The sequence below is a fragment of the Bos indicus x Bos taurus genome, chromosome 7, assembly GCF_003369695.1.
Source record: "Bos indicus x Bos taurus breed Angus x Brahman F1 hybrid chromosome 7, Bos_hybrid_MaternalHap_v2.0, whole genome shotgun sequence".
NCBI lineage: Eukaryota > Metazoa > Chordata > Mammalia > Artiodactyla > Bovidae > Bos > Bos indicus x Bos taurus.
In genome coordinates this window covers 96,719,662-96,736,030 of record NC_040082.1, presented here as the reverse complement: position 1 = coordinate 96,736,030, position 16,369 = coordinate 96,719,662, and the positions used below count along the sequence as shown (strand labels likewise).

Below are 16,369 nucleotides of genomic sequence, written 5' to 3'. Positions count from 1 at the left end.
TCTTCTGAGGGATTCCTGCCCACAGTAGTAGATACAATGGTCATCTGAGTTCAGTTCAGTTCAGTTCAGTCACTCAGTCATGTCCGACTCTTTGCGAAGCCAATGTAAACAAATCTTATTTTTCCTTTTATTTACCACCCCAAGCCTAGATCTGTTTATATTCTTCATTCATGAAATACCAAAAGCCTACGTGTCTTTCTCCTGTCAATTCCTCATTAACTTACTGTTTCTTTGCCTAAAAGAGATAATAGCTGCCTGCTTTGGCCACTTCTTAGGTCTTATTTTAATAAGACCTCCGTGTGTAAGAATTCAAATTTGTTTCTTTTTCTCCTGTTGTCTCGCATCAATTTTGTTATTATTCCAGCCACAAGAACTCTAGAGGGGTAGAAGAGGAAATTTCCCCTCCCTCCACACCACACACATCCTACAAATGGGTGTTATTGGCCCTGGTTCAGTGTGAGGGATACAAGTGCAGAGAAGTGGGGAGATTTACACACACTGCACATTAAGTGGGTGAAACATGTGGAACTCAGACAAAGGCCTCCTAATTCCCACCCCAAGGCTCTGTCTCACCAGATTATTTCCTTTTAAAACCTATGTTAGTCCCAGATGATCAAATAGAAGTAAAACCACGAATTCCTTCTTTTGAGATGTGGTGAGTTTATAGGTAAATAGGCAGAATGGACCAAAATGCTTGCAAGGGATCTTTACTGTATGAATATTATGGATGATGGGCTTGTCTATGGATAGTAATGAATTTTCCAGCCCATTTTGTAAATCTGAGTGATAATAGTTATAATATCATTCCTTGTGCTCAGTTGCTCAGTCCTGTCGGACTCTTAACGACCCCATGGACCATAGCCCACAAGGCTCCTCTGTCCATGGAATTTTTCAGGCAAGAATACTAGAGTGGGTTGACATTTCCTCCTCCAGAGGATCTTCCTGACCCAGTAATCAAATCCCAGCCTCCTGCATCTCCTGTACTGGCAGGCAGATTCTTTACCACCTGAGCCACCAAGGAAGCCCCATCATTCCCTATGCTGCTGCTGCTAAGTCACTTCAGTCGTGTCCTACTCTGTGTGACCCCATGGACGCAGCCTACCAGGCTTCTCCGTCCATGGGATTCTCCAGGCAACAGTACTGGAATGGGGTGCCATTGCCTTCTCCTATCATTCCCTATATAAGGTGCTAAATTTCATGTGACTCTATCATAAAAAGACTATTCCTAGTCAGCCTTCAAGGATCTTTCTAGTTTTACACCTTGAAAATCAGACCATGTGGTTGATTTTGTCTGATTTTTCCATTAGCATAACTTGTAGAGATAGTTATAGAAAAATTTAATGTTTCAATTTTTTAAATGGAAGCAATACTGTTGAATACATATATCTTTTGGAAATTCTCACTAGTGTAATATACAGAGGATTGCAAGAATTTTCAGAACTGTATCATAATAAAATTTTTTTTAATATTTGTGAATTATTAAATCCAAAGTATGGACACTTATCTGTATGCCCCTTCAATTGTTCTGTTTATTCAACACTCTCTTATTTTTCAAAGGTGTCTCCTCTACATGGAACCACAGAATCTAACAGGTGTCTCAGAATTCCTCCTCCTGGGCCTCTCAGGTTATCCAGACCTGAAGCCCTTTCTCTTTGGGCTCTTCCTATCCATGTACTTGGTCACTGTGCTTGGGAAGCTACTCATCATTCTGGCTGTCACCTTTGACCCCCACCTCCACACACCCATTTACTTCTTCCTCTCCAACCTGTCCTTGGCTGACATCAGTTTCAACACCACCACTGTCCCCAAGATGCTAGTGAACCTCCAGACACACAGCAAATCCATCACCTATGCAGGCTGCCTAGCTGGGGTGACCATCTTTTCTCTTTTTGCATGTTTGGAGAGTCTCCTTCTGACAGTGATGGCCTATGACCAGTTGGTGGCCATCTGTCACCCCCTATACTACCTGTTCATCATGAATCCCCGCCTCTGTGGCTTCTTGGTCCTGGTGTCATTTTCCATCAGACTTTTGAACTCCCAGCTTCACTACTTGATGATGTCACAGCTTACCTCTGTGCAGAAGTGGAAATGCCTCATTTCTTCTGTGACACTTCTAAACTCCTCAATCTTGCCTGTTCTGAAAACTCCATCAATATCATATTAATTTATTTCAACAGTACCATTGTCGGTGGGATTCCACTTTCAGGAATCCTTTACTCTTATTCTCAAATTGTTTCCTCCATTCTGAGAGTCTCCTCTGTACAAAGTCTTATCTACCTGTGGTTCTCACCTGTCAGTTGTTTGTTTGTTTTATGGAACAGGCCTTGGGGTGTAACTCAGCTCAGCCATCTCACAATCTCCCAGGAAGAGTGCAGTGGCCTCAGTGATGTACACTGTGGTCACCCCTATGCTGAACACTTTCACCTACAGTCTAAGGAACAAGGACATCAAGAGTGCCCCCTGGAGGATTATCAGCAGAATAGCCTAATCCCAACCCCTGTTTTTCAGTTCATGGGAGTACAAAATACAACAAAATCAAACAATAAGTGATTGCAATAAGTGATTCTGAATCTGAAGTCACTTACTGAAAATGTACCTATCTGGCTCTCTACTTTATGTTTACACAATTTTTCCTCTTTGTAGCATAGCTCTAATGGAATTGGGAGATTAGCTGGATGCCCCATGTGAATTATAACCCTTATGGGACTTTGCATATCACATCAGTATAGCCGTCTCTCTTTCCTTATGTATTACTCAAGACTCTTGGTCACAAGCAATCTTGTTTCTATCATCACAAAATAAATACAGCTCTCTCTTTTTCTTGTTTTGCATTGTTTCTATAACTTTCCTATGATTATTCCCTATGTGTTAGGTGGATCTAAACCCTACCTTAATGACCAAGACACCTAGTATATTTTTGCTCCTTAGTGATTTTTGAGTAAATAGAGTGGATATTTGATTTCTAAACTGGAGTATTTTGAAACTGAAATAGGACACTATGAATACTAAGTTTGAATAAACACTTATCAACTGGATTTTTCCTGGGAAAAGTGAGGTGTATGCTTCCCAAGGAGTAGATGAGAGGGTACCTACCAAAGCAAAGTCAGTTCCCAGTCTTGCTGATAATTCTCCTTCCCATTCCATCTAACTTCTTCCCAATCATATTAAATAGCAAGACACAAAGAGACAAAAATTGAATGATTTGACACCTAAAGTAATCAAAGTCATAGAGACAGTGGGTAGGATGATAGTTACCAGAGGCTTTGGAAAGAAGAATGGGGAATTAGTTTAGCAGAAATAGAGTTTCACTTGGGGAAGATAAAAAGTTCTGGAGATGGATAGTGGTGTGTGCGTGCATGCTCAGTTGTTCAGTCATGTCTGACTCTTTGCAACCCCATGGACAGTAGTCCACCTGGCACTTCTCTCCCTGGGATTTCCTGGACAAGATTATGGGAGTGGGTTGCCTTTTCCTCCTTCAGGGGATGTTCCTGATCCAGGGATCAAACCCATTTCTCCTGCATCTCCTGTCTTACAAGGATATTCTTTACCACTGAGCTACAAATGTTCCTGAATTGGACACTTCAGATGTCTAAGAGGGTAAGAAAATAATAGCAAATACAACAACTGACAAAGGATTAATTTCCAAAATATACAAGCAGCTCATATAACTCAATACAAGGAAAACAAACAACCCAATCAAAAAGTGGGAAAAAGACCTAAACAGACATTTCTCCAAAGAAGACATACAGATGGCTAACAAATACATGAAAAGATGCTCAACATTGCTCATTAGAGAAATCCAAATTACAACCACAATGAGATATCACCTCATACCAATCAGAATGGCCATCATCATTTATTGTTTCTACAAATAATAAATTCTGGAGAGGGTGTGGAGGAAAAGGAACGCTCTTGCACTGTTGGTGGGAATATTAATTGATACAGCCATTATAGAAGACGGTATGGAGAATCCTTAAAAAACTAGGGATAAAACCACCATATGACCCAGCAATTCCACTCCTAGGCATATACGCTGAGGAAACCAAAATTGAAAAAGACACATGTATCCCATTGTTCATTGCAGCACTATTTATAATAGCTATAACATAGAAGCAACCTAGATGTCCATCAGCAGATGAATGCATAAAGAAGTTGTGGCACACAATGGAATATTACTCAGCCATAAAAACAAACACATTTGAGTCAGTTCTGATGAGGTGGATGAACCTACAACCTATTATACAGAGTGTGAAGTAAGTCAGAAAGAGAAAGATACATATCATATTCTAATGCACATATACAGAATCTAGAAAAATTGTGCTGAAAAATTTATTTACAAGGAAGCAATGGAGAAACAGACATAGAGAATAGACTTATGGAGATGGGGAGAGGGGAAGAGAGGGTAAGATGTATGGAAAGAGTAACATGGAAACTTACATTACTATATGTAAAATAGACAGTCAATGGGAATTTTCTGTATGGCTCAGGAAACAAACTCTATCATCCTAGAGGGGTGGGTTGGGAGGCAGATGGGAGGGAGGTTCAAAAGGGAGGGGATATATGTATACCTGTGGCTGATTCATGTTGAGGTTTGACAGAAAACAACAAAATTCTGTAAAGCAATTATTCTTCAATTAAAAAAAAAAAGATAAAATGGCTAAGAGGGTAAATTTTATGTTGTTATGTTATCCTGTCAGGCATGACAGACATATTACTCCAATGTTGGGTGTTACTCAGCTGTCAGCAATCAACTCCGAGAGGGATCAGCCTCAGCTACAGAGCATTACTAGGCAGCCCAATTCAATGACTATATGATGAGGATGTGTAAACATTTATCTCATTTGCCCCCAGTTCCAGCCAACTCTAAGGTTAGCTCCAGAGCTCCCTGGGGGTTTTCAAAGGCCTGTGATGAGTTTGAACTTGACTATTTTTTCCAATGTCTTTTCTGGCTCCAAGTTGAGTTCAGTTCAGTCACTCACTCGTGTTCAACTCTTTATGACCCCATGAACTGCTGCATGCCAGGTCTCCTGTCCATCACCAACTTCCAGCATTTACCCAAACTCATGTCCATATGGTCGGTGATACCATCCAGCCATCTCATCCTCTGTCATCCCCTTCTTCTCCTGCCACCAATCCTTCCCAGCATCAGGGTCTTTTCCAATGAGTCAACTCTTCACATGAGGTGGCCAAAGTATTGGAATTTCAACTTCAACATCAGTCCTTCCAATGAATGCCCAGGACTGACTTCCTTTAGGATGGACTGTTTGGATCTCCTTGCAGAGCAAGGGACTCTTGAGTCTTCTGCAACACCACAGTTCAAAAGCATCAATTCTTTGGCACTCAGCTTTCTTCACAGTCCTACTCTCACATCCATACGTGACTACTGGAAAAAACATAGCCTTGACCAGACGGGCCTTTGTTGACAAAGTAATGTCTCTGCTTTTTAATATGCTATCTAGGATGGTCAGAACTTTACTTCCCAGGAGCAAGTGTCTTTTAATTTGGTGGCTGAAGTGACCATCTGTGTGATTTTGGAGCACCAAAAAATAAAGTCTGACACTGTTTCCACTGTTTCCCCATCTATTTGACATGAAGTGATGGGACCGGATGCCATGATCTTCGTTTTCTGAATGTTGAGCTTTAAGCCAACTTTTTCATTTTCCTCTTTTACTTTCATCAAAAGGCTCTTTAGTTCCTCTTCACTTTCTGCCATAGGGTGGTGTCATCTACATATCTGAGGTTATTGATATTTCTCCTGGCAATCTTGATTCCAGCTTGTGCTTCCTCCAGCCCAGCATTTCTCATGATGTACTCTGCACATAAGTTAAATAAGCAGGTTGACAATATACAGCCTTGATGTACTCCTTTTCCTATTTGGAACCAGTCTGTTGTTCCATGTCCAGTTCTAACTGTTGCTTCCTGACCCACATACAGATTTCTTAAGAGGCAGGTCAGGTGGTCTGATATTTCCATCTCTTGAAGAATTTTCCACAGTTTATTGTGATCCACACAGTCAAAGGCTTTGGCATAGTCAATAAAGCATAAATAGATGTTTTTCTGGAACTCTCTTCCTTTTTTCATGATCCAGCAGATGTTGGCAATATGATCTCTGATTCCTTTGCCTTTTCTAAAACCAGCTTGAACATCAGGAAGTTCACAGTTCACGTATTGCTGAAGCCTGGCTTGGAGAATTTTGAGCATTATTTTACTAGCATGTGAGATGAGTGCAATTGTGTGGTAGTTTGAGCATTCTTTGGCAATGCCTTTCTTTGGGATTGGGATGAAATCCATCACCTCCACTAGCTTTGTTCGTAGTGATGCTTTCTAAGGCTCACTTGACTTCACATTCCAGGATGTCCGGCTCTAGGTCAGTGATCATACCATCGTGATTATCTGGGTCATGAAGATCTTTTTTGTATAGTTCTTCTGTGTATTCTTGCCACCTCTTCTTAATATCTTCTGTTTCTGTTAGGTCCATACAATTTCTGTCTTTTATCGAGCCCATCTTTGCATGAAATCTTCCCTTGGTATCTCTAATTTTCTTGAAGAGATCTCTAGTCTTTCCCATTCTATTGTTTTCCTCTATTTCTTTGCACTCATCACTGAGGAAGGCTTTCCTATCTCTCCTTACTATTCTTTGGAACTCTGCATTCAAATGGTAATATCTTTCCTTTTCTCCTTTGCTTTTCGCTTCTCTTCTTTTCACAGCTATTTGTAGGGCCTCCTCAGACAGCCATTTTGCTTTTTTGCATTTCTTTTCCATGGGGATGGTCTTGATCCCTGTCTCCTGTACAATGTCACGAACCTCCATCCATAGTCCATCAGGCACTCTATCAGATCTAGTCCCTTAAATCTATTTCTCACTTCCATTGTATAATCATCAGGGATGTGATTTAGGTCATACCTGAATGGTCTAGTGGTTTTCCTTACTTTCTTCAACTTAAGAAAGAAATTGGCTACAAACAGTTTGCCAAACTGCAATGTCTGAGAAAACAGTCCTCACAAGCCTGTCCTCATTTCAGACACCAGCACAAGTTCCCAGGTTCCCGGGGGACCCACACTTAAGGTCAGCCAGCTACAAATTCGAGGACTTTCTCATATTCAGTAATTTTCTAGAATGCTCAATTTAAGGAGAATCCTGCTGGTTTAATAGTACACCAGAAACTTACAGAACTCAGGAAAGTTCTTGGCTCAGATGGTATAGAATCTTTCTGCAATGTAGGAAACCTGAGATCAATCTCTAGATAAGGAAGATCTCCTGGAGAAGGGAATGGCAACCCACTCCAGTATTTTTGCCTGGAGAAGTCCATAGACAGAGGAGGCTGGTGGGCTACAGTCCATGGGGTCACAACCAGTTGGACACGACTGAGTGACTAACACTCTATGATTATATCTTTTTTAATAGTAAAAGACACAAATTAAATCAGATGAAAGGTACAACATAGACAAGATCTGGAAAGTCCCGTAGGTGAAGCTTCTTGGTTTCCTCTTTCCATGGAGTCCAGATCCATTACCTCCTCCTAGCTACAACATATGACAATAATACTAATATATATATATTGCTAACAACAGGCTGGTTCCAAATAGGAAAAGGAGTGTATCAAGGCTGTATATTGTCACATTGCTTATTTAACTTCTATGCAGAGTACATCATGAGAAATGCTGGGCTGGAAGAAGCACAAGCTGGAATCAAGATTGCCGGGAGAAATATCAATAACCTCAGATATGCAGATGACACCACCCTTATGGCAGAAAGTGAAGAGGAACTAAAAAGCCTCTTGATGAAAGTGAAAGAGGAGAGTGAAAAAGTTGGCTTAAAGCTCAACATTCAGAAAATGAAGATCATGGCATCCCATGAAGTTATTTCCCAACATGGGAAATAGATGGGGAAACAGTGGAAACAGTGTCACACTTTTATTTTTTGGTGCTCCAAAATCACAGCAGATGGTGACTGCAGCCATGAAATTAAAAGACGCTTACTCCTTGGAAGGAAAGTTATGACCAATATAGATAGCATATTGAAAAGCAGAGACATTACTTTGCCAACAAAGGTCTGTGTAGTTAAGGCTATGGTTTTTCCTGTGGTCATGTATGGATGTGAGAATAGGACTGTGAAGAAGGCTGAGCGCCAAAGAATTGATGCTTTTGAACTGTGGTATTGGAGAAGACTCTTGAGAGTCCCTTGGACTGCAAGGAGATCCAAGCAGTCCATTCTAAAGGAGATCAACCCTGGGTGTTCTTTGAAAGGAATGGTGCTAAAGCTGAAACTCCAGTACTTTGGCCACCTCATGTGAAGAGTTGACTCATTGGAAAAGACTCTGATGCTGGGAGGGATTGGGGACAGGAGGAGAAGGGGACGACAGAGGATGAGATGGGTGGATGGCATCACCGACTCCATGGACATGAGTTTGAGTGAACTCCAGGAGTTGGTGATGGACAGGGAGACCTGGTGTGCTGCGTTTCATGGGGTTGCAAAGAGTCGGACAAGACTGAGCGACTGAACTGAACTGAACTGAACTAGGTGGCTCACCTGAGCTTCAGTCTCTAGAATTTTTGTTGAAGCCAATTCCATAAATGTTATTAGTTGAATTTTTGCCCATATGATTGAACTCCATTTCCAGCTTCCCTCCCCAGATGTTGGGTTGATAAACTTGAGAACACAGTTGTTTAGGCATCTTGGTTTTCTTCTAGTTCATCAACCAGACCACATTCTTTTCAGCCTCTGGATCATGCATTTATTTCTCTCTGTCTCATCTCTCCTGAAACAAAAAATGGGAGGATTTTTCAAGCTGGCGGGAGCTAATGGAAAAGCACTGGAAGATGTTAGGGAAGGAAGGCGGGTTGATAGGATAGGCCATTTGTGTTTGCTAATTGCTGCTTTCCTTTTTGGGACCTCCCAGGTGGTGGTAGTGGTAAAGAAACCACCTGCCAATAAAGAAGACAGGGGTTTGATCCCTGTTTGATCCCCTGGGTCAGGAAGATCCCCTGGAGGAGGAAATGGCAACCCTTCTTGTCTAGAGATTCCCCATGAGAATCCCCAGGGACAGAGGAGCCTGGCAGGCTAGAGTCAATAGGGTCGCAGAGTCGGACATGACTGAAGTAACTTAGCACACATGCACGCTTTTCTTTTTAACTGGAGGATAATTGCTTTACAATGTGGTGTTGGTTTCTGCTGGACAACAAAGGGAGTCAGCCATAGCTGTACATATATCCCCTCCTTCTTGACCCTCCCTCCCCACCTCCCATCCTACAGCTCTAGGTCATCACACAGTGCCAGGCTGGGCTCCCTGTGTCGTATATCACCTTCCCACTAGCTTTCTGTTTCACACATGATAGTGTATATATGTCAATGCTACTGCTTTGGTTGCTGCTTTTTTTAATTTAGGCTCTTACATTCCCACAGAAGCAGGGAGACAGGGGAACTAATTTTCTTGATGATTAGATTTCAAAGAGAAGGCTTTGTGAAAATCATTCTTTGGTTGTAAAAAGGATGAGAGACTTGGAGAAGATTTCTCTACATTTACTAATAAAAGAAGCAGACTGGACTTGCCTGGTTGTTCAGTGGTTAAGGCTCTGTGCTTCCCCTGCAAGGGGCACAGGTTAAGTCCCTGGTCAGGGAACTAAGATTCCCACATGCCCATGGCATGGCCAAAAAGAAAAGGAATAGAAAAAGAATTTAAAAGTTTTCTAATGTAAGTACTCTAAGAAAAGAGAGCGAAGACAGATTGGTAGAAACTCATTTAAGCTGAAGGGGAAACTTAAAGTAGTCTTAGTCAATGAATATCCAACATTTCCATTGTTGTTACAACTTTGCAATTCTTGGGGTTTTGGTTGTGGTGTGGGAAGCTAACCTCCACACTGAGCAGGAGTTTTAAATTATGCTTACAAGTAAAATTATAAACTCAAATGTCGGTGTTAACAGTGAGAGGCAAGGCAATAAATTTGGAATGGTACAGTTACAGGTAAGCACACATCAGGAGCATTGTTAGATTTAGCTAACCAAAAAAATCAAGAGCAAGTCAGCAAAAGGCAGAAGGAGATATATGTATACAAAAGCTGATGCACTTCACTGTTCAGCAGACTAACACAAGAGTGTAAAGCATCTATACTCCAATTAAAAAAACAAAATTGAAAAAGATGCATGTACCCCAATGTTCAATGCAGCACTGTTTATAATAGCTAGGACATGGAAGCAACCTAGATGTCCATTGACAGATGAATGGATAAAGAAGTTGTGGTACATATATAGAGTGGAATATTACTCAGTCATAAAGATGAACAAATTTCAGTCAGTTGTCATGAGGTAGATGAATCTAAAACTTGTTATACAGAGTGAAGTAAGTCAGAAAGAGAAAAACAAGTTTTGTATTATATATATATATATATATATATATATATATATATGTAGTAGGAAAATGGTACTGATGAACCTATTTGCAGGGGAGGAATACAGACTCAGACATAGAGAACAGATTTATCAACACAGAAGGAAAAGGAGAGGGTGGGATGAATTGAGAGCAGCATTGAAACAGACACATTCTTCCCTCTCCAGATTGCTTTGGATATTCGAGGTTTTTTTGTATTTCCATACAAACTGTGAAATTATTTGCTCTGCTACTGCTAAGTCACTTCAGTCGTGTCCAACTCTGTGTGACCCCATAGACGGCAGCCCACCAGGCTCCCCCGTCCCTGTAATTCTCCAGGCAAGAACACTGGAGTGGGTTGCCATTTCCTTCTCCAATGCATGAAAGTGAAAAGTGAAAGTAAGTCGCTCAGTTGTATCCGACTCGTAGTGACCCCATGGACTGCAGCCTACCAGGCTCCTCCGTCCATGGGATTTTCCAGGCAGGAGTACTAACTCTGTGAAAAATACCCTTGGTAGCTTGATAAGGATTGCATTGAATCTATAGATTGCTTTGGGTAGTATACTCATTTTAACTATATTGATTCTTCTGATCCATGAACATGGTGTATTTCTCCATCTAGTAGTGTCCTCTTTGATTCCTTCACCAGTGTTTTATAGTTTTCTATATATAGGTCTTTAGTTTCTTTAGGTAGATATATTCCTAAGTATTTTATTCTTTCCGTTGCAATGGTGAATGGAATTGTTTCCTTAATTTCTCTTTCTGTTTTCTCATTATTAGTGTATAGGAATGCAAGGGATTTCTGTGGGTTGATTTTATATCCTGCAAATTTACTATATTCATTGATTAGGTCTAGTATTTTCTGGTGGAGTCTTTAGGGTTTTCTATGTAGAGGATCATGTCATCTGCAAACAGTGAGAGTTTTACTTCTTCTTTTCCAATTTGGATTCCTTTTATTTCTTTTTCTGCTCTGATTTCTGTGGCTAAAACTTCCAAAACTATGTTGAATAGTAGTGGTGAAATTGGGCACCCTTGCCTTGTTCCTGACTTTAGGGGAAATGCTTTCAATTTTTCACCATTGAGGATAATGTTTGCTGTGGGTTTGTCATATATAGCTTTTATTATGTTGAGGTATGTTCATTCTATTCCTGCTTTCTGGAGAGTTTTTATCATAAATTGATGTTGAAATTTGTCAAAGGCTTTCTCTGCATCTATTGAAATAATCATATGGCGTTTAATTTTCAATTTGTTAATGTGGTGTATTTCATTGATTCATTTGCGGATATTGAAGAATCCCTGCATCCCTGGGATAAAGCCCACTTGGTCATGCTGTATGATCTTATTAATGTGTTGTTGGGTTCTGATTAACAGGAAAATTGGCCTTGGAATACGGAATGAAGCAGGGCAAAGACTAATAGAGTTTTGCCAAGAAAATGCACTGGTCATAACAAACACCCTCTTTCAACAACACAAGAGAAGACTCTATCCATGGACATCACCAGATGTTCAACACCGAAATCAGATTGATTATATTCTTTGCAGCCAAAGATGGAAAGGCTCTACACAGTCAGCAAAAAAAAAAAAAAAAAAAGACTAGGAGCTGACTGTGGCTCAGATCATGAACACTTTATAGCCAAATTCAGACTTAAATTGAAGAAAGTAGGGAAAACCACTAGACCATTCAGGTATGACTTAAATCAAATCCCTTATGATTATACAGTGGAAGTGAGAAATAGATTTAAGGGTCTACATATGATAGATAGAGTGCCTGATGAACAATGGAATGAGGTTCGTGACATTGTACAGGAGACAGGGATCAAGACCATCCCCATGGAAAAGAAATGCAAAAAAGCAAAATGGCTGTATGGAGAGGCCTTACAAATAGTTGTGAAAAGAAGAGAAGTGAAAAGCAAAGGAGAAAAGGAAAGATATAAGCATCTAAAAGCAGAGTTCAAAAGAATAGCGAGAGGAGATAAGAAAGCCTTCTTCAGCGATCAATGCAAAGAAATAGAGGAAAACAACAGAATGGGAAAGACTAGAGATCTCTTCAAGAAAATTAGAGATACGAAGGGGATATTTCATGCAAAGATAGGCTCAATAAAGGACAGAAATGGTATGGACCTAACAGACGCAGAAGATATTAAGAAGAGGTGGCAAGAATACACAGAACTGTACAAAAAAGATCTTCACGATGGTGTGATCACTGACCTAGAGCCAGACATTCTGGAATGTGAAGTCAAGTGGGCCTTAGAAAGCATCACTACAAACAAAGCTAGTGGAGGTAATGGAAACCAGTTGAGCTATTTCAAATCCTGAAAGATGATGCTGTGAAAGTGCTGCACTCAATATACCAGCAAATTTGGAAAACTCAGCAGTGGCCAGAGGACTAGAAAAGGTCAGTGTTCATTCCAATCTCAAAGAAAGGCAATGCCAAAGAATGCTCAAACTACCGCACAATTGCACTCATCTCACACGCTAGTAAAGTAATACTCAAAATTCTCCAAGCCAGGCATCAACAATACGTGAACCGTGAATTTCCTGATGTCCAAGCTGGTTTTAGAAAAGGCAGAGGAATCAGAGATCAAATTGCCAACATCTGCTGGATCATGGAAAAAGCAAGAGAGTTCCAGAAAAACATCTATTTATGCTTTATTGACTATGCCAAACCTTTGACCGTGTGGATCACAATAAACTGTGGAAAATTCTGAAAGAGATGGGAATACCAGACCACCTGACCTGCCTCTTGAGATATCTGTATGCAGGTCAGGAAGCAACAGTTAGACTGGACACAGAAAAACACACTGGTTCCAAATAGGAAAAGGAGTACGTCAAGGCTGGATATTGTCACCCTGCTTTTTTAACTTATATGCAGAGCACATCATGAGAAATGCTGGACTGGAAGAAACACAAGCTGGAATCAAGACTGCTGGGAGAAATATCAATAACCTCAGATATGCAGATGACACTACCCTTAGGGCAGAAAGTGAAGAGAAACTAAAAAGCCTCTTGATGAAAGTGAAAGAGGAGAGTGAAAAAGTTGGCTTAATGCTCAACATTCAGAAAACAAAGATCATGGCATCCGGTCCCACCACTGCATGGGAAATAGATGGAGAAACAGTGGAAACAGTGTCAGACTTTATCTTTTTGGGCTCCAAAATCACTGCAGATGGTGACTGCAGCCATGAAATTAAAAGACGCTTACTTCTTGGAAGGAAAGTTATGACCAACCTAGATAGCATATTGAAAAGCAGAGACATTACTTTGCCAACAAAGGTTCGTCTAGTCAAGGCTATGGTTTTTCCTGTGGTCATGTATGGATATGAGAGTTGGACTGTGAAGAAGGCTGAGCACTGAAGAATGGATGCTTTTGAACTGTGGTGTTGGAGAAGACTCTTGAGAGTCCCTTGGACTGCAAGGAGATCCAACCAGTCCATTCTGAAGGAGATCAGCCCTGGGATTTCTTTGGAAGGAATGATGCGAAAGCTGAAATTCCAGTACATTGGCCCCCTCATGCAAAGAGTTGACTCATTAGAAAAGACTCGGATGCTGGGAGGGATTGGGGGCAGGAGGAAAAGGGGACAACAGAGGATGAGATGGCTGGATGGCATCACTGACTCAATGGACGTGAGTCTAGGTGAACTCCGGGAGTTGGTGATGGACAGGGAGGCCAGGCGTGCTGTGATTCATGGGGTCGCAAAGAGTCAGACACGACTGAGCGACTGAACTGAACTGAACTGGGTTCTGATGGCTAGAATTTTGTTAAGGATTTTTGCATCTATGTTCATCAGTGATATTGACCTGTAGTTTTCTTTTTTTGTGGCATCTTTGTCAGGTTTTGGTATTAGAGTGATGGTGGCCTCATAGAATGAGTTTGGAAGTTTACCTTCCTCTGCAATTTTCTGGAAGAGTTTGACTAGGATAGGTATTAGCTCTTCTCTAAATTTTTGATAGAATTCAGCTGTGAAGCTGCAGTGGAACTGGAGGAATCAACCTGCCTGACTTCAGGCTCTACTACAAAGCCACAGTCATCAAGACAGCATGGTACTGGCACAAAGACAGAAATATAGATCAACGGAACAAAAGAGAAAGCCCAGAGATAAACCCACACACCTATGTACACCTTACCTTTGACAAAGGAGACAAGAATATACAAAGGAGAAAAGACAATCTCTTTAACAAGTGGTGCTGGGAAAACTGCTCAACCACTTGTAAAAGAATGAAATTAGAACACTTTCTAACACCATACACAAAAATAAACTCAAAATGGATTAAAGATCTAAATGGAAGACCAGAAACTATAAAACTCTTAGAGGAGAACATAGGCAATACACTTTTCGACATATATCACAGCAGGATCCTCTACGAACCCCCTCCCAGAATATTGGAAATAAAAGCAAAAATAAACGAATGGGACCTAATTAAAATTAAAAGCTTCTGTACAACAAAAGAAAGTATAAGCAAGGTGAAAAGACAGCCTTCAGAATGGGAGAAAATAATAGCAAATGAAGCAACCGACAAAGAACTAATCTCAAAAATATACAAGCAACTCCTACAGCTCAATTCCAGAAAAATAAACGACCCAATCAAAAATTGGGCCAAAGAACTGAATAGACATTTCTCCAAAGAAGACATACAGATGTCTAACAAACACATGAAAAGATGCTCAACATCACTCATTATCAGAGAAATGCAAATCAAAACCACAATGAGGTAGCATTTCACGCCAGTCAGAATAGCTGCTATCCAAAAGTCTACAAGCAATAAATTCTGGAGAGGGTGTGGAGAAAGCGGAACCCTCTTACACCATTGGTGGGAATGCAAACTAGTACAGCCACTATGGAGAACAGTGTGGAGATTCCTTTAAAAACTGGAAATAGAACTGCCTTATGACCCAGCAATCCCACTGCTGGGCATACACACTGAGGACACCAGAATTGAAAGAGACACGTGTACCCCAATATTCATCACAGCACTGTTTATAATAGCCAGGACATGGAAGCAACCTAGATGTCCATCAGCAGATGAATGGATAAGAAAGCTGTGATACATATGCACAATGGAGTATTACTCAGCCAAAAAAGAATACATTTGAATCAGTTCTAATGAGGTGGATGAAACTGGAGCCTATTATACAGAGTGAAGTAAGCCAGAAGGAAAAACATAAATACAGTATACTAACGCATATATATGGGATTTAGAAAGATGGTAACAATAACCTGGTGTACGAGACAGCAAAAGAGACACTGATGTATAGAACAGTCTTATGGACTCTGTGGGAGAGGGAGAGGGTGGGAAGATCTGGGAGAATGACATTGAAACATGTAAAATATCATGTAAGAAACGAGTTGCCAGTCCAGGTTCAATACACGATACTGGATGCTTGGGGCTAGTGCACTGGGACGACCCAGAGGGATGGTATGGGGAGGGAAGAGGGAGGAGGGTTCAGGATGGGGAACACATGTATACCTGTGGCGGATTCATTTTGATATTTGGCAAAACTAATACAATTATGTAAAGTTTAAAAATAAAATAAAATTAAAACAAAAAAACAAAAAACTGGAAATAGAACTGCCTTATGACCCAGCAATCCCACTGCTGGGCATACACACTGAGGACACCAGAATTGAAAGAGACACGTGTACCCCAATATTCATCACAGCACTGTTTATAATAGCCAGGACATGGAAGCAACCTAGATATCCATCAGCAGATGAATGGATAAGAAAGCTGTGATACATATGCACAATGGAGTATTACTCAGCCAAAAAAGAATACATTTGAATCAGTTCTAATGAGGTGGATGAAACTGGAGCCTATTATACAGAGTGAAGTAAGCCATAAAGAAAAACACCAATAGACCTTACAAATAGCTGTGAAAAGAACAGAAGCAAAAAGCAAAGGAGAAAAGGAAAGATATAAGCATCTGAAAGCAGAGTTCCAAAGAATAGAAAGAGGAGATAAGAAAACCTTCCTCAGTGATCAATGCAAAGAAATAGAGAAAACAA

At 40.6% G+C, this 16,369-nt stretch overlaps 1 pseudogene; it reads left to right on the top strand.

Annotated features, from left to right (window-relative positions):
* Nucleotides 1–1,570: 1,570 nt before the first annotated feature.
* On the top strand, nucleotides 1,571–2,611 carry LOC113895961 (annotated as a pseudogene).
* Nucleotides 2,612–16,369: the final 13,758 nt, after the last annotated feature.